Source organism: Megascapheus bottae, chromosome 8 (assembly GCF_031878675.1).
Source record: "Megascapheus bottae isolate mThoBot1 chromosome 8, mThoBot2.hap1, whole genome shotgun sequence".
NCBI lineage: Eukaryota > Metazoa > Chordata > Mammalia > Rodentia > Geomyidae > Megascapheus > Megascapheus bottae.
In genome coordinates this window covers 20,564,058-20,591,905 of record NC_143516.1, presented here as the reverse complement: position 1 = coordinate 20,591,905, position 27,848 = coordinate 20,564,058, and the positions used below count along the sequence as shown (strand labels likewise).

At 39.8% G+C, this 27,848-nt stretch overlaps 1 long non-coding RNA gene and 1 pseudogene across 2 annotated transcripts in view; one reads left to right on the top strand and one right to left on the bottom strand.

The window, feature by feature from the left end:
* LOC150059629 (uncharacterized) overlaps positions 1-27,848 on the top strand; it is a 169,434-nt gene that overhangs the window by 311 nt on the left and 141,275 nt on the right. The window lies entirely within an intron of this gene.
* Positions 9,282-10,500, bottom strand: LOC150059630 (G patch domain-containing protein 4-like; annotated as a pseudogene).

Sequence of the window (27,848 nt, the reverse complement as noted above, 5' to 3'; positions counted from 1 at the left end):
CTTTTCCTCACCTAGCGCCCCTCCCTCCAGCGCGAACCCCGGCTGCCGGCGCCATCTTGGGTTCTGACTCACCAGGGATGGAAAAATACCAGATGCGTTGCCTTTTTTCTGTCGTTTGTTTTTTTTCTGCAATTCTTGAAGTGGAGGCCATTTTCTGCCCTCACAGATCACACACTATTATGATTCCCCGTTGCTTCTCATTTGTACAGTGGTGGAAGTAGTGAATGTTTCTTGGGGAGCTAGCTTTTCCATTCTTACTGGTGTCACACCTTAGAAGAGCAGAGCTTAAAATGTTGAGTGTCAGAATCCCATGAGATGTCGGTGGAAATGTGTGCCAAACTGAGCTGCTCGAAATTCCATTTCAAACTATTCCTCCTAGTCTTCCCCCCCCCCCTTATCTGGATGGGGACCCTTTACTCACCTAGGAATCAACCCCAGGCCCTTGGGGACTCAGGTCCTAGGGGCTAGGCTTACATCTTCAAATCCTAGCAGTTAGGTACCTATAGCGTCAGGTTTCAGAAGCCAGAGAAATATAGCGGTGGCACCCACATTGGAGGTTTACTCTCCAGGTTTTACCCTCTAGTGTGGCCTGGCACTCGGCAGCCAGTATCATTTAGTACTGGCAGCAGACAGCAACAACAGGTGGCACGTTTAACGTTGCTGGAACCTTCAGCTCCACAGTAACAAGTATTACAGCTCTCTGACTTAGGATGACTGAGACCTTGACCCTTTAGGCTTGGTGTATCTCTGGAGCTCTTCCAGCTGTCAGAGACCACTGTCCATTTGGCCTTTGTGTCTCTGTTTCTTCTGCCACATATGATTTCTGCCCTGATCTTTCTATGGAGCTCTTCTTACTGTCACTGACACCACTACTACTGCTCAGGTGGAAGCCGCAGCCTCAGCACTCTTGCCCACTTCTGTCACCTCTTTTCACCATCTTCTTGTTATCAGCCTAAATCTGTTCTGATGATAAAGGTAAAAATGTACACAAGACAAACACTTTAGAGATGTCTTTTGTCAGGCCTTATGTTGCAGAAAACATAGGCAGCATAGGAGGGTGTCTTAAGCCTGTTTATATAATCAAAAAGAGGGAGATGGCAAAGGTCTCTTGATCTTTATTCAAATACAGGACTGTGTTTACATCCATCATACCACAGTCCTTTTGCAAATAAAGGACTTCACTTATATCAATCACACCAATTTGAATAGCAAACAGTACCCAGTAGCAAAAGGATCCAAATAAGTAATCATGTATTCCATTTAATGGTTATGTCTATTTTGTCTCTTTCAACCTAAAAAGCACCCTTCATACTCCTTTCTCTTTCATCATCTTGACCCTTGAAGACTATAGGTCCGTAGTTTGTAGAATGTCCCAGTTTGATCTTTGTCTGATCTTTCCTCATGCTCAGATTTAGATTATATATTTGACAGGAATATCAGAGAACTGCCTCTGAGCACAAATAGAGTTGATTAATCTCCTGAAGGGTTAATTTCTACACTGTCAAGTTTTGATTTTTCCCCTTTATGATGAATACATATTTAATGAACAGTGAATATGTGTTTCTTAAAACGTTCCACTTATGCCTTTACCATATATTGGTTATTGCCTAAATCAGTTTTTACTATAACCAGTTCTACATGCTTGCATTTCTACGTGTATGATTCCTTCTGCACTTGTAAGTTGCCATTGTAATGTAAAAAGAACTTCATCCCCATTTTTTAAATTTTATTTATTTATTTATTTATTTTTGCCAGTCCTGGGCTTGAGCTCAGGGCCTGAGCACTGTCCTTGGACTTTCTCAAGGCTAGAGCTCTACCACTTCAGCCTCAGCACCACTTCCAGCTTTTTTCTATGTATGTGGTACCGAGGAATTGAACCCAGGTCGTTGTGCATGCTAGGCAAGCACTCTACCACTAGGCCAAACTCCTGGCCCCCTTCATCCCCATTTTTCAAGATATTAATTTATCTCAGTATGGATGCAAGTATTTTGCTTCATTTGGTGCATTATAATCTGTTGAGCCCTATGTATTCAGTAGAAGAATTTTCAAGATTATTTCTGATGCATTTCATCATTACAAAAGAGCCTCACTTCCTAGTACATTATTTTCCAGGCTTAGTTTGGCTTATGCTCTAGAATCCACTATTTATCCCAGGGGCTTTTGTTCTTTTAGTGGATAATGGTGTTTCAAAACCAGCATTCTATGGTCTCATTACTTTTAGTGTATCATTGCTCTCAAATAAGTTCGGCCCATAAAAGAAAGGAAACGTGGATGATAGACACATACATACCTACGTTACGCACATAGAATTCTTTCCAACCTAGATATATCTACATCTTTTTACATCTTTACTTAAATGCTCCGTGCTCTGAAATATTGCCTACTAGTCCCACCACTTTATCTCCACAAACTATTATAAAGATGGAGGCAAGAGATGTTAGCCATTCTGATAGACCTGATAAATGTGTTTTGAAAATAACTTGTGACCAAGAATGATCATCCTGGGCTATAACTTCACAAAACTAACAGTTGCAAGGACAAATGAAAAGTATGTAAAACATACTGCATAGCTATAGAAAGGGCTTAATATGTTATCTACTACTCATTCTAGAAATGTTCATTAAGTAGTAGAGTAGATATTGTAGTATATGGTGGGGATGGAGAAATTGTAGTTATATGGAGAGAATGAAACTCTAATAAATAGAATAAGCATCTAAGTCTAAAATGGTATTTTTCAGGGGAGTTAGTCGACTTGCAAATAAAAGGATGGGCGACATGTGGAAGATACATTTTACAGGGAAGGATTTTCAGAGAGGAGCAGTATGTATAAGGGCTGGAGCTTGATAACCACAATTCAATAATTTCATAAAATGTCATGATGCATATAATTCAGTTTCATGCATAATTAAGTATAACATAAAATTGAAACAAGAAAGTAATGAGAGATGACACTAGTCAGAGAGATGAAGTATCTTGTATACCAGGAAAAGTAATTCGATTTTTGTCCCACAGATGGCTTCTAGAGACGGAAGATAGCATTATTAAATTTACTTATATTTGTAGTGACTTTCTTCTGGTAATAGTGTGAATGGAACTTAGTCAAATTTAGATTGAGGAAACTGGTTAGGGTATTATTTCAAATTAGTCTGTGAAAGTTTGAAAGCTTGTATTAGGAAATCAAGTTGAGATGAATATATGATCACTCATATATTAAAATTGCAGAATGGATGTAACTTGATGAATGATACATTTAAACTACTGTAAAGGTATTGAGAGAGATCAGAGGGACCTTCTTCTGAACCAGTGGGGCGAGAGTTAAGCTTTGTTTAAAAGAAACTGTTAAGTAGTTTAATTGCAACTTCTATATACAACTACTTAAAAATAATAAAACAATAATTATAAAGACTTTTAAAATAATTTTTAATGCTGGTGGCTCATGCCTGTAATCCTAATTACTCAACAGGCTGAGATCTGAGGATTATGGTTCAAATTATCTCCAATTAACCATCAAAAAACTGGGAGTGGCACTGTGGCTCAAATGATAGAGTGCTAGTTTTGAGCTAAAGAGCTCAGGGACAGCACCCAGGCCCAGAATTCAAGCCCCACAACTGACCAAAAAAATAATAATTTTTAAACACTGTTAATTCATTGTTAATGATAGACTTTTATAGCAAGCACCCTTATTAATGTTTAATGTTTATTTAAATAGGCTATTCAGAATGGAGGAATTTATCTTCTTAGTTGACAACTAATGCTAAGTTTAACAATGCTAAGTTATTGTTTTTGTGACTTTATTCTGATAACACAGAAATTAGTTTATAGAAAATATACATGGAAGTGTATAAAGGCAATAATGCTTCATATAAGCAATTTGCACAGATGACTTAGAAAAATGAACATAAAGTAAGTATGTAGATTAGAAAAGTGCTAAAGCCAAATGCACTTTGTCAATACTTGAGGAATGTAGCCAAAGCAAAGTTCTTCATATTTTTCTTACTGTTTCTCTGTAAGCTTATGGTTCTTTTTAAATGATCAAGGACAGTGTTTGAAGATTCTGAGGTGTGTGACCCAGATAACTGCAGGTAACTGAGTGGAGAATGGCTAGTTAATAACAGAAATTTAAGATGTGCAGATACAGAGGAAAACTGTTTAGTTTTAGTACAATATATCCAGTAAGCATATAATGAGCTATTTTCAAAATGGAAGAAGTAATATGCTTATTTTTTTATAATACTAGGGATTGAATTCAGGACCTTAATCTATCAAGCATTCTAGCTCTTGAGGGGCTCCTCCAGCCTCTTCATCTCCTAGTTATTTTTAAGGTAGAGACTCACTGTATATCCAGACTGGCCTAAATTGCAGTCCTACTACTTGGGCTTATTAGTGTTGCTCTCCACAACACTGTGCCCAGCCATCGATTGAGATGGAGTCCTTTGCACTTCTTTTTGTCTGCCTGAGCTGGTCTTGAACCATATCTTCAATTTCCACTGCCAATTAAGTAAGAATACAGGCATGAGCCGTTGCCTCTAGCACATATGTGCTTCTTTAGAGAGTGCATAACTGAGTTACTACTTTCTCCATCTTATCTAATAGCATCTGAATTTTCCTAGTTACTCTAGCCAAGCAAAAGCACCCAGAATAATTTTTGACTTTTCTCTTCTTCCAATGCCCCCTGTCCAATCAGAAGGTGGCATAAATATGAATCCAAATCCAATGTATGAGATGCCCTACATTTACAATATCGATGGGAGATTTCTTTTCTTGTACCCTGAAATACAAGCTGTCTTGATTCCCATTGCTGGTATTCCAGACTTATATAAACATTTAGTTCCCATACTGAACACCTTATAGCCTGTGGATTGGAAACCAGGGTATTCTTGCTACCAGAAATGCCCCTAGGATATGAATTATTTTACAATGAATTTTGTACATTCACATATTTTGAATACTGCTATTTAAAGTCAAGGCATTGAGCTTATTAGGCAAGTTCTTCCTTAAGCATATTTGTTTTTGTATGTTCTGAACATGGTCTCACTTTTTTGCCTGAGCTGACCTGCGCCATCAGTGCATGTCACCATATCCATCCTTTTATTGGTTGAAATGTAATATCACAGACTTTGTGTCTGGGATGGCCCCAAACTACAATCCTCTAGATTTCAATCTCTTGAATAACTAGGATTATACGCATGAGTATATGCATGAGCCACTGTGTCTAGTTGAATTGTATTCAAATTGCTTTATAATATTAATTACCTTTAAATTTTACATAGTGACTTACTGAAATAATTGAGCCCTTCTTACAGCTTCTATTTAATGAAGTACATTGAGAAAACCATACAAACCTACAGATATGAGTGGGTTGAGTATAAATTAACTGATCTTTCCACAGTATACAAAGCTATCTGAAGATTTTTTTGTCAACATATGGACACTGTCTTCTTAGGAAAAACATTTCTATTTAGGATCTAGAAGCCCTGAGGAACAGAAACTACTACAAAGATTAAGAGGAATAATTAAATATTTCTACTGCAACACATTCATTTTCGCCTTTGCTCAATCTTGCTCTGTAAAGCAATGATCACTAGGTGGCAACGTAACATCATGTATTATTTGACTTGCAGCTGAAAGATAGCATTTTAAGAATGATTTGTACAGCCTTTTACTCTGCATTACCCTGCCTAGTGAAGTTTAATCCACAAGTTTGAATTTATGAGAGTTAATGAGATTCATCTGACATGAAAGCTTAACAAAAGTTCTAGAGTATAGTACGTAATGGTACTTGTAACTCCAAAGTCTCCTTAGCATTATGTTCTGCCATCCAGGCCCCTTTTCGGTCATTAAATAACATCACGCAGATAACACATCCATTTCTACTTGGGTCATTTCATTTCCCCCTTTCTCACTTATCTTGAAAATTTCTATCCAAAAAAGGGGTGATCTGTTTCTCAACTTAACACGTCTTACCACCCCTATCCTCTCCAGTCCTGAGGAGGAGAAAAAGGATGAAAAAAAAAAAACCAACCCTGAATTCTCAGCAATGCTGTGAAATGATATTGTTCCTTCTCTGTGAAGACAAATCCAACAGTTCTGACCTGCCATGCTTTCTCTTTGGGCCAAGCAGCAAGTAATGATGGGGGAGGGGATAATAGAAGCACATGAAAAATAGGCTGAATGTATGCAGGGTAATGCCCGCTGATGTCTTCAGCTTCCATCTCTCTGTGGAGGGAGCCTTTCTTCTGCTTCCCCAGGAGCCTCTCCAACCCCTCCCTTGGCCCCCAAGTCCAGGCGCTCCCATTGGCTGGGCTTCCCTTCCCTCATTCAATTCCCATAGATACTTACGCTTCCCTAAGGTTGTCCTCATACAGCTGACCCACAGTGATGCTGGTGGGGGCATGGTGTGGTTGACAAAAAAATAAAGCTCCTATGGTAGCAGGTGGATCCTCCTCCAGGTTAGGAAGTAGAACTGGCCAAGGGTGAGGTCGAGGACACCAGTGCTTCCTTCTGTCCAGATCAGGCACCCTGGCTTTAGGAGCTTTCTCCACAATGACACCTGAGCTCCACCCATGGAGTCACACCAGCTGGGTGTCTGAAGATATTTCTTCAAGATCTTTTCTCCTTCCTTTTTCCAATATTCTAAGGGATGATCTTTACATTGAAACTTTGTGATAGACTGCAGGATCTCACAGAAGATCCCCAGTGGAGGGTGGGGTCGGGATTCACCCCCATGCCCCTGGTCAACCCAACTGTCAACTTTTCAATAAAAATCGCCCCCACCATGTCAACTCCTCATCACAACAGTCAGAATAAGAATTTCCAAAGTGATGTATATACGTTTATTTGTTTATTTGAAAAGAGAAGGGAAAGAGGAAAAACAACGTGATTGGAATGGAGTGAGAGGAGGGAAAGGGGGACAAAAACATGAGAGGGAATATCAATGTTCGGGAAGCAATGTACCCACTACCTAACAAAAAGTGATCTGGGTGGGGGATCCCTGGTTTTGTATTTCGAGGGGGGGATCTAGGTAAAGAAATTCTGACTGTATGTATGTTTATATACTTATAGATGTGCATGTGTGTAAGTATATACATGTTCTTGTGAGTGTGTATTGTATGAAAATTAACTAGGCTATTAGAGGAGATACATGTGTGTAGTCAGCACACAATCATGACTGACATATAGGATTTATTTTAATTTATTTACGTATAACTTTATTTTCATTTACCTAAACAAGTATGATGGCACATCTTTAATATCAGCTTGAGTTTCAGTTTATGGCCATCACACGCAAAGACCTTCTTTAAAAGACAAATACAAAATGAAAGGCTAAGGTTTGGCTCAAGTGGTAGAACACTTGTATAGCAAGCTCAAGTTTTAGCTCTAATATAAAGAAAATCAAATTAAGCTAAATTCTGAGAGAACATAGAGTAATCCAGGTTATATAAAATAGTTTAATAGTATTTCTATCTTTTATATTTGCCAACATGTTTCCCTGTGATTCCCCCAAATATCCCCTTACTGTTAGCAAGTTAATAGAAAGCAAATTTTTTTTAACATGAAAAACTGACCATTGTGATCCTAATTCTAAACTTTGCTGGTTAATATCTTTGCAAGTAATTTTACTTCTTTCCTAGGATGTGACTGCAATTATCTGGGTATTAGCCACGATCTATAATTTGTCAAATCGTCACATGACTTCAATGTATTACAATATTATAAACATATTCCAATGTTATAATCTTGAAATTTTTTCTCTTCTAGTGAAGCAATTATCCACAATATGAGGATAGAGAATATGTGTCTTTTTTCATGTGATAACCCAGCAACTAGGTGTCATATTTGAAGCAGAAACCAGACTTTTAGCAGACACTGAATGTGTGGTTGTCATCTTGGATCTTCCATATTCTAGACAAGAAGTTTCTATTTGTAAATTATGGTGTTATACAGTAGAAGTAGACTAAGCCAGGGATTGAAGATTTCAGTTCTGGAGCAGTAGGTGGAGATCTAGACTCTAGAACCCTTTATATAATGATTACTAGTGACTCAATACTGGTAGGGAAGACTTTGAAAAAAATTATGCTAAGTTCAGTAAACCAGATCCAAAGAAACATAGATTGTATGAATTCCCTCATTGTGGTAGCTAGAAAGTGCCTGTAAATCTACAAGTAAACATACTGGATGGTTTAAAAAAATTACATGATAATTTATCATGGTATCAAGGTACATAATAAATTATGCATGTCTTTAGGCATGCACACATAGTGAGATCAAAGGTGGGCATTCTTAGGAGAGGAACACAAAGGCGTAATATCTATGTGCATCTGATGATATAAAATAATATTTATTGAAATGAACTCCAGGAAATGGAAATAGGCTTTTTTTGTTGTTGGTTTTATTTTCTTTTCATCTTATTTGTTTTTCTTTAGGAGGTAAGGGGAGAGGAAATGGTTGGACAAAGGGTAAACAAATGCAACCAGGATACTCAGTAGACATTATGTTGAAAATGAACTGTACAACTTTTGGGTGGGGAAACTCAAAGAAGGCAAGAAGAGGGGTGACATTGTTCACAAAGAAATATATTCTCTCTGACTTGCATAACTGTAACATCTCCATACATCACCTTTTTTTTGAGCTCAAGCTGACATTTATTAATAATCATTTGGTATGGCCTGAATCTAGCCCACAGACCTGAATTTATGTTCTCCTTAGCCTTCAAAATAGTAAAAAATGAATACATTTCACACAGAGTACATTTTTGGCTTCTTTAACATAGATGTTCCTGCAAGTACATATGCCCCTATCTGTAGTCCTTTTCCCACAGCTGCCAGCACTCCTTGTCTTTTAGCTTCCTGACTCCGTTAGGACATGTTAAGAATAGAACTTCTCAGCAAAGGCATAACACTGATTCTCTCAGCAGACAGCAAGTTCCAATTTCCTCCTTGGGAAATGAGATGGGTAACAAAAGTCCTGCTTCATCCCAGCTCTCTGGATGCTACAACTGGAAAGTAACTGATTGAGTACCACCTGACCAGACCTTCAGTCTCTTTTTTTTTATTATTTTTTCTTGTTGACTCTCTGGTCAGAGGTGACTCCAGCTCTCTCTTTTTGACTCTCTGGTCAGAGGTGACTCCAGCTCTCTCCTCCTCTAGAAGTGACCGCTGTCTTTTATCTCTGCTTTTTTCTTCCCTAGTCCTGTCATCCTCATGTTCATGACTTATACCCCAAACCTCCCCTGCTCTTCCTGATGTTTTTGTCTCTTCCTCTTGCTTTCCTTGCTTTTGCCATCACTCCCGGCTCTGCTGTCTGCTTCCCTAGTCCTGCCATCTAAAGCAGTCTCCAGCCTTCCTTCCTTCTCTGTGTTCAAGTCCTCTTGCTTACGATGCCTCTTCTTTTTGCTTCTGATGTGCAGGTCAGTGTGTGCTTTGCTGTCCACCTCTTCTGTACTGACACTATCTGCAGCTTCCTTGCCTCTTTCTTCTACACTGAAGACTCTCACTTCCTCTTCCTGGTGCTGCCTCTTCTTTTTCTTCTTTTTCCTGAGGGACCAATTGGATTGTTCTCTGCTCTTTAGTTTCTCAAGCTCATTTGGTCCTACAGCCTCTTCCTCCTCATACCCTACAGTTATTCCCTCTCGGTCTTCTAAAACCTGTTCTTGATACTGTCTTTTCTTCTTCCTGCTCTTCTTGAAGCTGTGGTTATTTTGTTCTAGGTACTCTTCACCTGAATTTTCATTTGCCACAGTTTCTTCATCTTTCTGCTTCCTTTTTCTTTTCTTTTCTTTTTTGGGGTAGGCTCGCTCTCCGTATGTGGTTGAGAGCCCCCCTGGCCTTTAAGACTAGCCAAGAAGGCCTGCTCCTGGGCTTCTAGCCGAGCAAGCTTGGCCTTCATTGTAATCCCAAGACGGGCAGCCTTGTGTGCTGTTCGCCCCTCACAGGCTTGGAGCAGCATTTCATCTGTCAGAATCTTTGGAGGTATGGGTCCCCGGTTATCTTCATCACTGTTGCTCTCTAAGTCTTTGTTTGGTTTCTCTCCACCTGAAGTCAGTGTGGCTGTCTTCACAAACTTCTGATACAATAAATTAGGTTTGGAGCACTTTCGACTGGCAGTCTCTTCAGAAAGGCGCTTTATCTGCACTCCATCCTGTCCAGTTTCCACAACCAGCTTGGCTGCAGTCTTGTTGAAGAGCTCATTCCACCAGTGGTTTGTGAACTCCTTAGCAGGGTCATGCCCCACCCCATGAGTGTCTTGCTTCAGGGTCACTCTGAGGGCTTGAGTGATGCCATTCTCCTTCCGGCCTAGGCCTTTGCCTTGAGTCCATCCATGCTTTAGCAGCTGCTCCTCAGCAAACTTCATTCCATGACTCTTGACCACTGGAGTGACACTCATGGTGGACAAAGCTCTGTCTTCAGGCTTTCACCAGGAAAGTTGGCCTTGTCCTTCTTCACCGAGGGCTCCTCCCGACGAGCTCACGTGCCGCAGCGACCTGCGCGCCGCCATCTTCCCGGAAGTCTCCATACATCACCTTTATAATCAAAATAAAATGCATAAAAATAAACTATTACGGAAATTCAAGACTATAGCCTATGTAGAAATGAATAGCAAACAGTCAGATATGTATGCAAAATGTGGGCTCAAAAATCCATTCTTCTTTCTTCATGCTAAGACTTGTGTAGTTGATTATCTTCTAGGTAGGCATGGGATCCAGGGAAATGACTAAAACCCCCTATCTCAAGAAGATAGAATTACCATGGTAATTTTAGAGACTGATTTAAGAGGAGTCATGTGATGTGTCTACAATATAAGACAATGGGAAATAGGCTGAGATTGCTCCTCAGAAAGGCTTATTTTTTAAAAAGAAGAAACAATATCTGTATTTTGACTTTGGATGTAGCTAGTAAGTTATGTCTAAGTCTCTCTAAATACATAGGCTATGCAGTCATCTAGCATATGTTGACTTGCCAAGGTGCTAAGATGGCAGCATAATGAAGTGGCAAAAATCCATCTCTTGATTGTTGTTGAGCTACTGAATTAGCTAAACCTACAACTCCCTGACTAGTAATGATTCTCCAAAGAAACAGAACCAATTGGGTGTATATTTAACATGTAATGGGGAAATGGCTATGTGAGTATGAAGGCCAAGTCCCTAAAACAGCAGTTGGCACATTGGAGATGCAGGAAAGGCAGTGGTGCTCCAGACCTCAGAAGAGCCAAGGTTTCGATTTGAATCCAAATGACTGGGGGGGGGGGAAAGCCAGCAAAAATAACAGTAAGAAAAATCAATGCCTTAGCTGAAGCATAGCAATGCTGAAAGAATTCCCTTTTATTCATGAGATGGTCAGCCTTCCTGTAGCATTTAGGGTTTCTGCTGATCGCATGAGGCCCACCAATGTTAGAAAGATCTGTTTTATTTATGCACCTAATTATTTCACTGTTATATACATCCAAATATTGTCTCACAGAAGCACCCAGTATGTTGGAACAAATATCCAGTGATATTCAAAGGATGAGCCAGGGTCTTATGCTTGCTACACAAGTGCTATACCACTTGAACCATGCCTCTGCTGTATTTTTTATTTCTCGATAAAATTAATAAAATACCTAATAAAATTTCCTTATTTTAATGAACAAAAATATGAAAAATCCCTTTGATGCTTTTTTATCTGAAAATTAAGTATCATGATGACTTGAAAAACAACTGAATTTTAGTTTAATTGGAAAAGGGTATCATCTCCAAGTTCTGGAGGCCTCTAGCAATGCTTAGTATCTAATTCATTCTTTAATTCAACAAATACCTATTGAAATGGTAACTATAGACTAGGTAGGCACATTGTATACTACAGTGAACCAACAATAAAGATGCATTTTTAAGGAACTATGCATTCAGTTATGTAAGTGAATAGTCTGTAGTAACATAATTTTTTGATTTAAATTTACTCCAGGGTAAAAAAATTAATGTCCCAAACTGACAGTTTTTGCAAAATAGATACCCAACACATTCTGTAAAATGTCAGCCTATAGACACAACATCATCAAGTTGTTACTCTAAGATGAGACCCATGCTTGGCGGGTTGTTTTTTGTTCCATTCATATCAATAAACAGAGTCTGGAATTTATCTGTCTCCCTAAATCTGCTATTGAGAAAGCTCTTTGTAAATATCTATGTGGCTACTAATATTAATCCTGTCTTTCCTGACCCTAACCCCACTGTGTACTTAGACAAGTGCCTCTATTCTTTGTTTTTACATCATTCTCTGCTAGAAATGTATTTTGGCCTTGAAACCCAGCCAGACAGTCTGGGCCTGAGAAACTGACTATTCTTGCCAACTTCTTCTCTGTAGGGGATATGGATCTTGTCCTAATGTTCTTCCCTTTGTAGTCCACTGGGGAGGGCCTTTTTACAACCCAGGAAACCCCTCCTATTCCAACCATAAAACTGTCATCCATCAGACAGTAATATAACATTTCCTATATAACCAATTCCTGATGTCATGTTCTTACATGGCTTATTCAAGACTGTGACTACCAGCATTAATCTGGTTTGGACTCCGGTTTGGTGTGTTTCTTTAGATGCTAAATTGGGGAGTGCTATAGTTATATCTCTCAGACTAGCCTTGTCCCCACTAATCTTGACTTATTTCCTTCCTACAGATACACAGCTGGAATTCTCTTTTGGCACTCTTGCCAAAACCATTCAGATCATAATAGAAAAAAGTAAGACTCTCCAGCATTCTGTACACACTGCTTTTCTAAACTATTATTTAGCTATAATGCATTTTAATAATAATTATAAGAAACATCTTTCTGTATAATATTGGGCCTCCTGAAAAATTGTCATTTGCAAAATTTGTTCAAGATTCAGGTACTTATACATTATTTATGTATTCTTGCAAGCAATATGTTCCTAATCCAACATCTCATCTAGAGTGCAGACCAGTATTTCTTCTAACTTCAACAGTGATTAATATTTATTAAGTCTCTACTATGTTCATGGCACTATACCAGATGCTGCTATAACTATTTTTCCTTTCCAATAAAAATAAATTCAAATATGGAATAGAGTCTCCAAACTCATGAAACTGGACTGACTTTGTTTTTTAAAAATTCAACATACTGCAGCTGTGTGTTTAAACTTGGTTCCAACAGAATAATGAAATAAAACATTATTATTGTTGGGAATGAAATACTGTATGAATAAATAGCCAAAGTGAAAACTGTCACTAAAAACCATAGTATATGTATGTGCAGATTGTAATTAAGTTACATATTCGCTGTTTTGTGACCCGGCCAGTTCAGAATGTTTTAACATTAATCTTGAAGATATTTGCAAATGTTCATCTTTCTAATTTTTCCTTTGAAAATGTATGTGAACAAACTGGGGTCCTGAACTGGGCAATCTGAGCCTCCTGAGCTGCAAGGGCATTTTGGTCATTTATCTTCCAAAACTGTGTCTTAGACTCCCTCCCCATTAACTTTAATCTTGTTGAGGAGAAAATCCATTCCTTTTGATTTTTTTTCAAGTCATGGGGCTTGAACAAAGGGCCTGAACGTTCTCAAAGCTACAGCTCTACCACTTGAGCCACAGCACCACTTCCAGCCTTTTCTATGTATGTGGTACTGAGGAATCAAATCCAGGTCTTCGTGCATGCTAGGCAAGCACTCTACTACTAGGCCAAACTCCCGGTCCCCACCCCCCCTGCTTTTTGATTCTTAATGTTCATTGCCTGCCTTGGGCACAGTATTGATTGACATGTTTGGTGTTGGCATTGTATAAGAATGTACTAATAAAAGCACTATGGCATATGCTAATGTTTTACTTTTTGAGGGTTATCTAGGGTTACATTAGATGATTTAAGGTATCTAAATGTCCAATATATTAGATTGACTCCATTATTATTGTTTTTTATTCATAGCAAAGTCATTTGCTATGCTGATATAAACAAAATGACCCATAAATCCCCTGGTGTAATTTTTTCCAACAAATGCAAACATTCACAGAATAAATATTTACTGAGCATCTACTGAATGCCAAGCAGCTGAAGACACAGAAGTGAATGAGAAAAATAAGAGTGACATTATTAGAGAACTTATTTCTACTACAAAGAAGTACTAGATATGATGAAGATAATATCCAGTAGTGAAATTTAGAATTAGGTTTTCACTTTATTATGGTAGTTGGGGAAAGCCTTACCATGAAGTTAAGATTTAGCAGAACCTGGAAGGTAAAACAGACATAAACTTGGCCAGTTTGAAGATAATAAAATATGCTGTTGCTCCTGCAGCACAATGAAATAGCCCAGTGTCTATCTATCTGAAACCCACGGCAGATTGTGTGAACCTTGTCACTTCACACTGTTCCAGATTAAATGGTTTTGTGTTTGATTTTGACATCAAAGTTTCCATTAATTTTTCTTTTTTGCTAATCCTGGGTCTTGAACTCAGGGCTTGGGCACTATCCTTGAACACATTTTGCTCAAGGCTAGTACTCTGCCACTTGAGTCACAGCGTCACTTTGGACTTTCTCTGTATATGTGTACCAAGGAATTGAACCCAGGGCTTCATCTATGCTAGGCAAGCACTCTAACACCAAGCTATGCTCCTGGTCCTCCATTAAATTTTTTTTTATTTTATTGTCGGGATAATGTACAGAGGGATTACAGTTACATTTGTCAGGTAGTGGGTACATTACTTCTCACACATAGATATTCCTTCTCATGTTTTTGTCCCCATTTCCCTCTCCCCCAATCATTTTGCTTTCCCCCTTCACTTCCCTATTTCAAATAAACGAATAAACGTATATACAATACCAGGTAACAAAGTCAGATACAGTAACCACATGAGATTAACCACAAGGGGGAGAAAGAGACAAGAAATAGCATAGTACATTAAAAACAACAATCACAAAGATAAACCTCTATCCTAGAGTTCATTTTATTTAGTCTCATCCTGTATGACCATATGTACATAGCTTTTTAGCTATTGTGATCCTCTGCTAGGAGAGGCCTGGATGTGTACTAATTATTACAAATGAGGGAAACTATGGAGTCTATATTTCTTTAGGTCTGGCTTACTTCACTTCGTATAATTTTTTCCAAGTCTTTCCATTTCCTTACAAATGGGTTGATGCTATTCTTTCTGATGGCAGCATAAAATTCTATTGTATAAGTACCACATCTTGATCCATTCATCTATTGAGGGGCATCTGGGTTGATTCCTTATCTTAGCTAGGATAAGTAATACTGCAATGCACATCATTGTGCTGGTAAATTTAGTATGCTCTTGTTTCTGGACATTTGGGTAAATGCCAAGTAGTGGAATGGCTGGGTCATAGGGGAGCTCTATGTTTAGTCTTTTGAGGAACTGCCATACTGCTTTCCAGAGTGGTTGAACGAGTTTACACTCCCACAAACAGTGTAGTAACATTCCTTTCTGGGCGCATCTGAGCCCGCCTCTGTTGTTATTAGATTCTTGATAATGGCCATTCTAAAAATTTCTTGATAATGGCCATCTCAAAAGTTGTTTTGATTTGCATTTGTTGTATGTCCAGAGATATGGAGCATTTTTTCAGGTCTCTTCAGAGAAGTCTCTCTAAGTCTTTAGCCCACCTTTTAATGTGATGGTTCTTTCTTTAGAGGTTAGCTTTGGAGTGATTCAATTTTTTGAGCTGTAGATATATTTTAGATATGAGGCCCTTGTCTGTTGTGTGGCTAATGAAGATCTTCTCCCACTCTTAGGGCTTTCTATTTACCTTGCTAGCCATGTTCTTTGTCATACAGAAGCTCTGTAGTTTAATGCATTCCAATTCCATTAAATTTTTTGAGGCTAATTTTACCTTACACTTACTACTCACGTGGCTGGCTGAAATGTAAACTATACTAGAACATTATATTCCCTCACTCTTTTGTTGCTTGATCTTCTCTGAATCAACACCTGTGATATGCCCTCTCCCTTAAGAACTGATGGTATATGATCTATGTATTAGAAGAAGACTTATGTGCCTGCTGGTTGTAACTAATACCTGGCTCTCTTAGGATGACCACTCTTCTCAGACACTCACTCCTTTATCCAAGATTCTGACACCTGGGTAACAATCTCATCTTCTGTTCCTATTCCTATTATCCTATTCCCTAATTTTAATGTTCTTCTATCTCTCTAGCACCAATGATTTTCACTGTCGTCCTGCTCAAACACTGAGAGCTATAGATAGACTCTAAACTTTGCTATTTCAGACAGTAATCTCATCTTCATGTTTCTTGCTCTCTTCTTACATCTTATTCCCCATAGACTTCTCTTTAAGACCACCGGATCTCCTAATTCATGGCTGTGTTATTCCAGCTTTTCTACCACTTGTTTTTATCCTTCCCCAGCCTAGACTCCAGGTGACTAGTTGGAGTAACTGTTCTGCACAAGCACCCACAAATCCCTTACATTCCTGGACTTTTCTACACATATATTTATGTCTTATAGTCTCAGGGCCAATATTGTATTTATCTTTGTTGGGGTCTAATTAATTAATTTGTGACACTTCTGCTATTAGGACTTTGCGTAACTCTTGCCATCTTCTCAGGAATGTTTTAAAATCCCTGCCACCTACTCTGCATCAGTCTCTGTTTTTGATACTATAGTTGAAGGAGGTTAATTTTTATAAAGAAAGAGAGTTAGCATACAGTTCTGAAAGACTAAACCACAAGGCCAGAATCAGGTTAGCAGATGGCACTATAATAATGTGAGCACAGAACAGGAAGCCAGAGAACACTCCAAGGGTCAGGCTTGCTCTTACAATTACAAAAGCCATTTTACTCCCTTTTAAGGACAGTTCTATCCCAAAGCTAAACACCTCAAGCGAGGCCTCATCCCTGAAAGGCCCTGAAAGGTCTAGACATGTCTCACACCGCCACACTGGGACTCAGGCTTCCACCTGGATACAATGCAGCCATCATTGAAACACACACACACACACACACACACACACACACACACACACACACACACACAAACCAACTAACCCCACCAAACTTTCTTTGCTGTGATAGCAAAGGAGGTTCTCAGCAAAGAATTTTTACTTTCCTCTACTCCTGGAAAGCCATTCTGATCTGAGGTCTAGTGCCTCTTCACCCACAGAGTATCCCCGTGTTTGGCCACTCATTCCAGAACTGGTGTCAAGTTATCCTTGATCTTTGCTTCTTTCCTCCTCAGTTCTAAGAATCTTTCATTTTTGTACAGAAGTTATGGCGAGGAAGGTGATATGGGGGAAAGGATATAGCATGTTATGCTTTATCAAGTCATCTCTGAACTATTTTCTGTTTTATATTGGAGTTGAAAAGTTAAAGATCAATACTTTGCTACCTTTGTTCTCAGTCTTTATGATTTTTCCTGAAGCAGTGATGATATTTTTTGGTAGATGTCAAGCCTAAAAATAAGTCTAGGGATTAAATGCAGTTATTAAATATGGGCATCTAGGGCTGTGGATGGTAGAAAGAGATAAAATGGGAAAGATCAGTTAATGTGATTATTTTATGAATTATGTGTGTAATTGAAACTCTCACCATTTTTATGGTCAGATTTCTCTGAATCCTTCTACTTAAGTAAACTAAATCTTAAGGTATCTCTGTCCTTGTTGAGTCTTGTTTGAGCAAGAATTTTCACAAGTCAGTTTCAGATGAATTCCCCCAACATACACAAACACCTGGATATTTGGTCACTTCCCATATCTTTCCAACTTGACTTGCTATTTATTTAGTAAATAACCCTGTCAAGTCGGTTTAGCCAAAACGCTTTTTTTGTTCCTAATTTTCTTTTTTTTAATTAAAGAATTTATTAACATTGATTATTACATCGTATTTCAAATGTCATGTTTAACAAACAAGTATTTAAGAAGGGAATCTCTGTATACAATCACTTGCACTTAGGTTTTAGAACATAATTAAAATTAAGCATTAATCTATGTAATAAAACATTGACTATAGAGTATTTTGTAATTAATAGAAGGGTTACATTATATTCACCAGATAGAAGGTGCATTACGTTACAAACATTCATACCCCTTTTCATGTTATTGTCCCCATTTCCCTCCCCTCATCTTTTTTTCAGTGTATCTGGTTTTACCTCAAGGTCTTTGATCCATTTGGAGTTAATCCTGGTGCAGGGTGACCTAGCAGGATTCAACTTTAGTTTTCTGCAGGTGTTTAACCAGTTCTGCCAGCACCACTTGTTGAAGAGGCTGTCTTTCTTCCATTCTGTTTTTTTGGCTCCCTTGTCAAAGATTAGGTGGCTATAGGTCTGTTGGTTGATTTCTGGGTCTTCAGTTCTATTCCACTGGTTTTCAGGCCTGTTCTTGTGCCAGTACCAAGCTGTTTTGGTCACTATAGTTCTGTAATAGAGTCTAAAGTTTGGTATTGAAATTCCTCCTGTGATGTTCTTTCTGCTAAGAATTGTTTTTGCTATGCGGGGTCATTTATATTCCATATGAAATTTTGGATTGCCTCTTCTATTTCTTTAAAGAATGACATTGGGATATTGATGTGTATTGCATTGAATTTGTAGATAGCCCTTGGCAAGATTGCCATTTTCACAATGTTGATTCTTCCAATCCAGAAGCATGGGAGGTTTTTCCATTTCCTCAGTTCTGCTTTAATTTCTCTTTTCAGGATTTTAACGTTTTCATCAAAAAGGTCCTTTACATTCTTAGATAAGTTAATTCCTAGGTACTTTATTTTCTTTGAGGCTATTGCAAAAGGATTTGCTTTCCTGATTGCTGCCTCAATCCTCTTGTTGTTGGCATATAGGAAGGTGGTTGATTTTTGAGGGTTAATTTCGAATCAGCTAAAGCAATTTGGAAGTGGAGTCTATAGGGTTCTTTAAATACAAAATCATGTCATCTGCAAAGAGGGAGAGTTTCACTTCCTCTTTCCCTATTTGGATCCCCTTTATGCTTGCTTCTTGCCTTATTGCTCTTAGCCAAAACCCTTATTATCTGTGACATTACTCCTAAGTTACCTTCTGATCAACTGACTCTAACAGTGCCCCTTAGTTATAACATCCCTCCTTTGCTGGTTAAATTAAGTGCTGATTCCAGTTTTCCCCATTGAGATATCCTGTTGCAGTATTCTGCAATCTTACTGCCATGACTTTGAGTAATATTTACCTTATCATCTTTAAAAAACATTTGGATAAATTCTTCTTTAGTAGGGATTTTTTTTAGTGGGGGGAGCCAATCCTGTCTGGGGCTTTACCTCAGAGTCTGGATACTGTCCCCGAACTTACTTTTCCCCTCAAGGCTTGCACTTTACCATGTGAGCCACAGCTCCACCATTGGCTTTTTTCTTCTTTTTCTTTCTTCTTTCTTTTCTCCCTTTTTTGGGGGTGCTTAATTGGAGGCAAGAGTCTCACAGACTTTCCTGCCTGGGCTGGCTTGGGACCCCAATCCTCAGATCTCAGCCTCCTGAATAACTACGATTATAGGCTTGAGCCACCACTATCTAGGCTAGTATGATGTTTTTAATATAGCTTTTGGTACATGGTAGAGACTAGATATCCATGCACATCTGATTCATGAGGAAATCATAACTACCCAAAGGTTAATCCTAAAATAAAGAACAAGGGTTCCAGATGCTGGTGGCTCATGCCTGTAATCCTAACTACTCATGAGGCTCAGATCTGAAGATCTTGATTCAAAACCAGCCCAGGCACTAAAGTCCATGACTCTTTTTCATATAATTTTTATTGTAATTAATAGAAGGGTTACATTATATTCACCAGATAGATGGTACATTACTTCACAAACATTGATACCCTTTCTCATGTTTTTGTCCCCATTCCCCTCCTACTACCCCCTCCTTTCATCTTTTTCCCCCTTCCCTATCCTATTTCAAATAACCAGATAAACATATATACAATATATCACATAACAAGGTAAAATGCTATAACAATATGAGATAACCAAGGGATAGCAAAAGAGATGAGAGATAACATACTACATTAAGGACAACAATCACTCATTACAAGGCTTTTGTTTCTATATCCTGGAGGTCTTTCATTTAGTGTCATACTATATGGCCTTATGTATCTAGGTTTTGCTCTATTGCAAATCTCTACTAGGAGAGCCCAAGGTTTCTACTGATTATGACAAATGAGGGAAAACATTGAGCCTATGTTCCTTTGAGTCTGGCTTCCTTCACTTAATATGATTTTTTCTAAGTCTTTCCATTTCCTAACAAATGGGGCAATGTCATTCTTTCTGATAGCAGCATAGAATTCCATTGTATATAAATACCACATCTTGTTGATCCACTCATCAACTGAAGGGCATCTGGATTGGTTCCATATCTTTGCTGTGGTAAATAGTGCTGCAATGAACATCGTTGTGTTGGTGGATTTAGTATGTCTTTGTTTTTGGGATGATTGAGTAAATGCCAAGTAGTGGAATGGCTGGGTCATAGGGGAGCTCTATGTTTAGTCTTTTGAGGAACTGCCATACTGCTTTACATAGTGGTTGAACAAGTTTACACTCCCACCAACAGTGTGGTAGTGATCCCTCCTGGCCACATCCCCTCCAGCATCTGTTATTATTAGATTTCTTGATGATGCCCATTCTCACTGGAGTGAGGTGTGGAATCTTAAGAGTGGTTTTTGATTTGCTTTTCTTTTATGGACAGAAATGTCAGCATTTCTTCATGTGTCTATAGGCCATTCTTATTTCTTCTTTAGAGAAGTAAAGTCCATGACTCTTATCTCCAGTTAACTACCAGAAAATTGTAAGTGGTGGTGTGGCTCCAGTGGTAGAGCAATAGCCTTGAGCTGAAGAGCCTAGGGACAGTGCCCAGACCCAGATTTCAAGCCTCATGACCGACAAAAAAAAAGAACATGGGTAAACAGGAAAGCAACATCATTAAAAAATATAGCTTATAAGTAGTCGCTTTCAATTCAGAGACATATCATTCTAAAAGACAGTTAACCCAAGTAAAGCATGCTTGTTTTACTTTTTTTCAGCATTATATTATATGAACAGTCATAAACAAGTAATTTCTCTATTAATTTTACAAATATAATTTTATAATGTATCCAATTTTAATTTAAAATGGTTGAAAAGTACAGAGATTTTACTTTGAAAATTCATGTTCTAAGGCTTTGGCCTTCAGAGTAAGTTTCTTACCTTTACAATTCCTCAAATTTTTAAGACTCCTATCTGATGATTTCTCCTCTGGTTCTCGAGAAACCTATTCTATATTTCTTTCTTGATAACATTTGCATTTAATAAATGCTTTTTGAGATCTTGGAGGTAAAGGAAACAAATAAACTTCTTATTTTCAAGGAGTTTTTCTTCCTTACAAGAGAAATAGAAAGTAAATAAAATGAAATATCTTATAGAAAATATATTAAAGGATGATAAGTTTGGGAAGTAAAATGAAGCATAACGTGAAGCAGAGAGCACTATTGGAAATTAAATATTGTTCCAATTCAATATTTAAATGAATGAAACATGGAGCTCCTATGCTTTTCTGCCATCAGACTCCCTATGTTGAGCTCTGTGCTTCCGGAGGTTAACCCTTTGCCTGTCCTATCTTTTCTTCTTCTCTTCCAATTTCATTTGGGTTTTGTTGGGAGCCAGAGTGGAATCAAACTGTACCTTGACTTGCATCAGACGATGGCTTTATTGTCTTATTGCTTTCTGGCCCTCTTCTATGTAAATGACCTGAGAATTACCATATGAATGTAACACCTGGAGGTTCCCTGGGTGAGGAGGAGGGAAGAAGGGGGAGTGGAAAATAAACGCGGCAGTCTCGGCAGTCTTTGCCTGGACTGCGGACATCCCGGACCCGGTGTGTCTGTCTCTCTTCTTTTTCTTCCTAGTCCTTGTCCCCTATTTCAGGAACCCCAATCTGCGAACCCTGGTTTGCTGCCGGTTGGCCCCGGCATCTGGCGCCCGAACAGGGACCCTGAAAATCTGGGACGAAGGTGAAGGACCCCTCCCTGTGGTGAGTAACACATCGTAGGACTATTAAGAGAGGATCTTAAGAGAGAGTATAGTCAGGAGTAAAAATTATGGGTCAAGTTAATAGCCATAGGTTATTTCTACCGATCTTAACAGGCCTATTTGAAGCCCACGGAACGTGGGTGGAAAAAGGGGTGCTTCAGAGCTTCCTACAGTTTGTCGAGGAGGCATACCCGAGGTCTATAGAGGAGGAATTCCAAAAAGCCTGGCAGCGGATAGGAAAAAGAATTCAAGATTATTATAATGTATATGGCCCCGAAAAGACCCCAGTAGAGGCTACTACTGTATGGAATTTAGTAAGTGAATACATAGATCCTCTACATGAAAATGCTGAACTTAATCTTGAATTAAGGGAACTTTATGAGTTAAAGGACCCTTCTGAAGAACCTGAGGCTGAGCCATATGCCGCAGCCCAAGAGAGTCTAAGTGAGATCTTGAAAAGGGAACAACAACCAGTAGATATTGAGTATCAGAATTCAGGTTTGAATATCAAGGAGGAAAGTTATGATGAGTCAATGGAGGGCTGGGTGGCTACGATAGAGAAGAAGTTAGAAGAAATGCTACATCTTCTATCGAAAATGGGGATAGAGCAGAGAGCCCCCCCCAGAAGTAGGAAAGAAATATGACCCTCAGGCCACTATGGTGTCTGATTCTAAACCTTACCCCTCACACCCACCGCCTCCGGCTGCAGCCTTACGGCCTCAATCCCTTTTTCAACCTTTAGGCAAGCCTAAAGGCCCTAGCAACAAGTCCCTTTAACAGGCACTACAACCAGGCACAGTGCATCGCAATTAAACCTGACTCAGGCTGCTAGAGAGAGGGAAGATATTTCAGGGCCTCGATGCTTCCCTAGTTTAGTTGATCATGATGAACAAGTATACCATCAACCTGTTCCTGTTAAACTATTACAGGATTTAAAAAATGCCTGCTCCCAATATGGGCCAACTGCCCCTTTTACTCAAGTAATATTGGAGGCTGCATGTGCTGGTATTGCATGCCCAAATGACTGGAAGCGGCTTGCCAGAGCATGCCTTAGTGCAGGAGAGTACTTATTATGGGAGACAGAGTTCACTGCACAGTGTCGGGCTAAAATTGAAACAAATAGGTCTAAGAACCTGCCTTACACTTTTGATCAGTTGTTAGGAGAGGGAACCTATAAAAACACCGAAGATCAATTGGGTTATGCAAAGGAGGCCTATTTACAAATAAATGCTGCGGCGAGAGAGGCTTGGAAAAGGTTACGCAATTCCAATCGTACAAAAAATCTAGTAGAAGTTAAACAGGGACCGAATGAACCTTATCTAGAATTTTTGTCTCGATTAATGGAGACTGCAGACTGCCTAGTACAAGATGAGAATGCATGGAAGAGTATAGTTAGACACATAGCCTATGAAAATGCCAATGCCGCCTGTAAGGCGGCTATCAGACCCCATAGGAATAAGGGAGGAATCACGGACTTTATTTCACTGTGTGCTGATATTGGACCCTTCCATGTACAAGGCCTTACTTTAGCCGCCGCTCCTCAAGGAAAGACTGTTACTGAGTCTCTAAAATATAGAGGTCAGCAGCATTCTCGGGATGCTAGACCCCCAGGGCGTTGCTTTTCTTGTGGACAAATAGGACATTGGATGACGCAATGCCCACGCCAGGCCAGGCAAAAGAGAGAAAAATCACCTGGCACATGTCCACGCTGTGGTAAAGGGAAGCACTGGGCTAAAGATTGCAAGTCAGCAACAAATCGCAATGGCCGCCCGTATTTGGGAAACTGGAGAAGGGGCCAGCCCCTGGCCCCACAAAACCATGGGGCAGTCCCTCCCTCTTCTCGGCCACAAGTGCATCTTCTAACAACCCCCCAAGATCAGTCTCTGGCCTCCTCCGTGCCACCCCAGGCAGTGCAGGATTGGACCTCTGTTCCTCCACCTGCTCAGTATTGACCCCAGAGATGGGGACGCAAGCTCTCCCCACGGGGGTCTTCGGCCCCCTTCCCCCGGGAGTGGCTGGATTGCTGTTAGGGCAAAGTAGCTCAGCCCTTAAAGGGATACAGATTACACCTGGCAAAATTGACCAGGATTTTACTGGAGAAATCAAAGTTATGGCCTCTGCCCCGAAACACGTGGTATCGATCCCAGCCGGTCAAAAATTAGCACAATTAATACTTGTGCCTTTACCTCCCGGGGAGACTGCTAATTCCCCATGTGGACAGAGAGGATTTAGATCTTCTGATATCTATTGGGTACAAAGCATAAAACAAGAGAGGCCTGAGATGACTATATTTATACAAGAAAAGCCCTTTAAAGGAATATTAGACACTGGAGCAGATGTGTCTGTGATATCTAAAAAACATTGGCCAGCCCAATGGCCCCTGACAACCTCTATGACTTCCCTACAGGGGGTTGGGCAAGCAACTGACCCACAGCAGAGCAGTGCGATCCTTGTTTGGAGAGATGAGGAAGGGCACTCTGGTCATTTTCAGCCATTTGTCTTGGATCATCTGCCAATTAATTTATGGGGTCGTGATATCATGGAAAAAATGGGAGTGTATATGTTTAGTCCTAGTGCTGCGGTCACTAAGCAGTTACTTGATCAAGGCCTCCTCCCCTTTAGGGGACTAGGCCGAGCAGCACAGGGGGAGCTAGAGCCACTCCAACCCCAGTCTCACCCTACGAGACAAGGATTAGGGTATTCTCTAACAGGGGCTGTAGTTTGTCCTGCCCCTCATGCTGATCCCATAAATTGGCTCTCTGAACAACCGGTATGGGTCGAACAGTGGCCTCTTTCACTAGAAAAGATCATTGCAGTACAGCAGCTGGTACAGGAACAGCTGGACTTGGGACATGTGGCCCCTTCTAACTCTCCATGGAATTCTCCAATTTTTGTTATAAAGAAAAAATCAGGTAAATGGAGGCTGTTACAGGATTTGAGAAAAGTCAACGCCACTATGGAACTGATGGGGGCCCTACAGCCTGGCTTGCCTTCACCCATGGCAATCCCAAAGGATACTTATAAGATTATTATAGATTTGAAGGATTGTTTCTATACTATACCCCTGGCGCCTCAAGACTGTAAGCGCTTTGCCTTCAGCATCCCCTCTGTTAATTTTAAAGAACCCATGAAGCGATATCACTGGCTTGTGCTCCCACAGGGCATGGCAAATAGCCCAACTTTATGTCAAAGTTTTGTAGCTAGAGCCATTTCTTCCACTCGTGAAAAATTTTCTTCTGTTTATATTGTTCATTATATGGATGACATCTTGTTGGCTTGTTCTGACCCTATCGTCGTACGACAAGCCTTTGGACAACTAAAGCAAGATCTGAGCCTCTTTGGCCTTATAATAGCAGCTGAAAAGGTTCAGGAACACCCCCCTTTTACATATCTAGGCCATATATTAGGCCCACACTATTTTAAAAGCCAAAAAATACAATTAAAAACTTCGCACTTAAGAACTCTTCATGATTTTCAGCAATTCTTAGGAGATATAAATTGGCTTCGGCCTTATCTAAAGCTCTCCACAGGAGAGTTAAAACCCCTTTTTGATCTCTTAAAAGGAGATACCAACCCTACATCCTTGCGCGAATTAAATCCTGACGCCAGGAGGGCCATCCAAATTGTAGAAAAGGCAATTTCCCAGCAACAAGTGACCTATTGTGACTATTCTAAACCATGGGGAGTTTACATTTTAGCTACTTCTCACTCCCCAACTGCTGTATTGTGGCAGGATGGCCCACTTTTATGGCTTTATCTACCATCAACACCCGGCAAAGTGCTGACCCCCTACTACGAATTGGTAGCTAATCTGATACATATGTGCCGAGTGGATTCCCGTAAATATTTAGGTCAGGAACCTCATTTTATCTGTGTCCCATATAATCTACAACAACAAGATTGGCTATTCGCCCATTGCGATTCTTGGGCCATTGCTTGGGCCAATTATACGGGGAAAATTTTGCATCACTACCCGTCTAACAAACTTCTCCAATTTGCTGCGTGTCATTCGTTTCTATTTCCTTCCATAGTACAGGCCTCGCCTTTATCTTCTGCTGCTTTGGTATTTACAGATGGATCCTCTAATGGAACGGCTGCTTTGACCATTAATGGGAAAACTCAATCTTGGGTTACGGGTTTTTCCTCCGCCCAAGAGGTGGAATTAGAGGCTGTTTTACAAGCACTCGTCCTGTTACAAGACGAGCCCTTTAACTTATACTCAGACAGTCAATATGTAATTCGTGCTCTTCAAGTCGTAGAAACTGTTCCCTTTATTGGAACTACTAACTCCAATATTCAGACCCAATTTCGCCAAGTACAAACTTTGCTTTGTTCTCGCAACCACCCCTGTTTTTTTGGTTTTGTTCGAGCTCACACTAATCTTCCTGGCCCTTTAAGTGAGGGCAATGCGGTTACTGACTCTGCCACCAGAGTTTACTTAACTCAGGTTGAACTTGCTAAGCAGTCACATGCCATCCATCATCAAAACAGTCGAGCCTTGCGCCGACAGTTTAAATTATCTAGAGAAGCAGCACGACAAATAGTTAAGACTTGCTCCAACTGTGTCCCTGTTTCACCAGCCCCCCATTTAGGCATAAATCCACGAGGACTGCTTTCTAATCACATTTGGCAGATGGATGTCACACATGTTCCATCATTTGGCCGATTAAAATATGTTCATGTTACTGTAGATACTTATTCTAATTTTATCTTGGCCACCCCCCTTGCTGGGGAAGCCACTAAACATTGTATCTCTCACTGCATTCGATGCTTTGCTGAGATGGGGATTCCCTCGCAAATAAAAACAGATAATGGCCCTGGCTATGCAAGCCGAGCATTTCAATCCTTCTGCCATTCCTATAATATCACTCATATTACAGGCATTCCTTACAATCCTCAAGGTCAAGGCATCATGGAGAGAGCTAATGGATTATTAAAACATCAAATTGCTAAAATACAGAAAGGAGAGTCATATCCCGCTACCCCTGTGAATATACTTAATCATGCTTTATTTGTTTTAAATTTTTTGAATTTGGATTCAAATAATTTATCTGCTGCTCAGCGATTCTGGGAAAAAAGAGCGCAGCGTCCTTTTGCCTTAGTAAAATGGAAGGATCCCCTAACTGGTGCTTGGCATGGACCCGATCCTGTTCTAACCTGGGGTCGAGTGCATGTATGTGTTTTTTCACAAGGAGAAAATGACGCCCGCTGGCTGCCTGAACGCTGCGTTCGGATCGTGGAGAGTGACAGTGGCCATCCAAGCAGCGACTCACTGGGCCTACACCCCCAACCCTCCAGTGGTGCATCCTGCGACGTGGGAAGGACCTGAGTTATTTGTGCATGTCAATCGGGACTGCTACTGATCCACTTGTTCCACACATTCATATGAGCTGTGTTTCTCCTCCTTTTACTATTATGTAGGGACCTTTTAACATATTTATTGACTCTACACAATTTAATATGTGACATTATTTTGTCTTTACCAGCCCTCTTCTTAATAACCTTTTTTGTAAAAGATGCCCAGGTGAAAAGCAAAGGCCTCCAGAGGTAAGTAGAAGTCGGCCGACCCCCCTGTATGTCTGCGTTTTATTTTATTTTATTTTATTTTTGTTTGTTTGTTTGAAAAGGTGCACTGTGGGCCTAAAACAGAGGCCTGGGTGGTCAAGGGACGCCTTGACCCCCCCTCCCCTTCTGAGTTTCTTGTCGATAACAAGGCATACCTGAGAGTCCCACCAGCAAGACATGTCTAAATCTAAAAATAACTGTTTGGTGAAAACATTCATTTGAGCTCATGTTTTTTGTGTTAAGTGTATCTGATTGAGTCCAATTTTCTTGTTATATGTCAATGTCTGATTATTTAAAAGTCTCCGTTTCTCTGTCT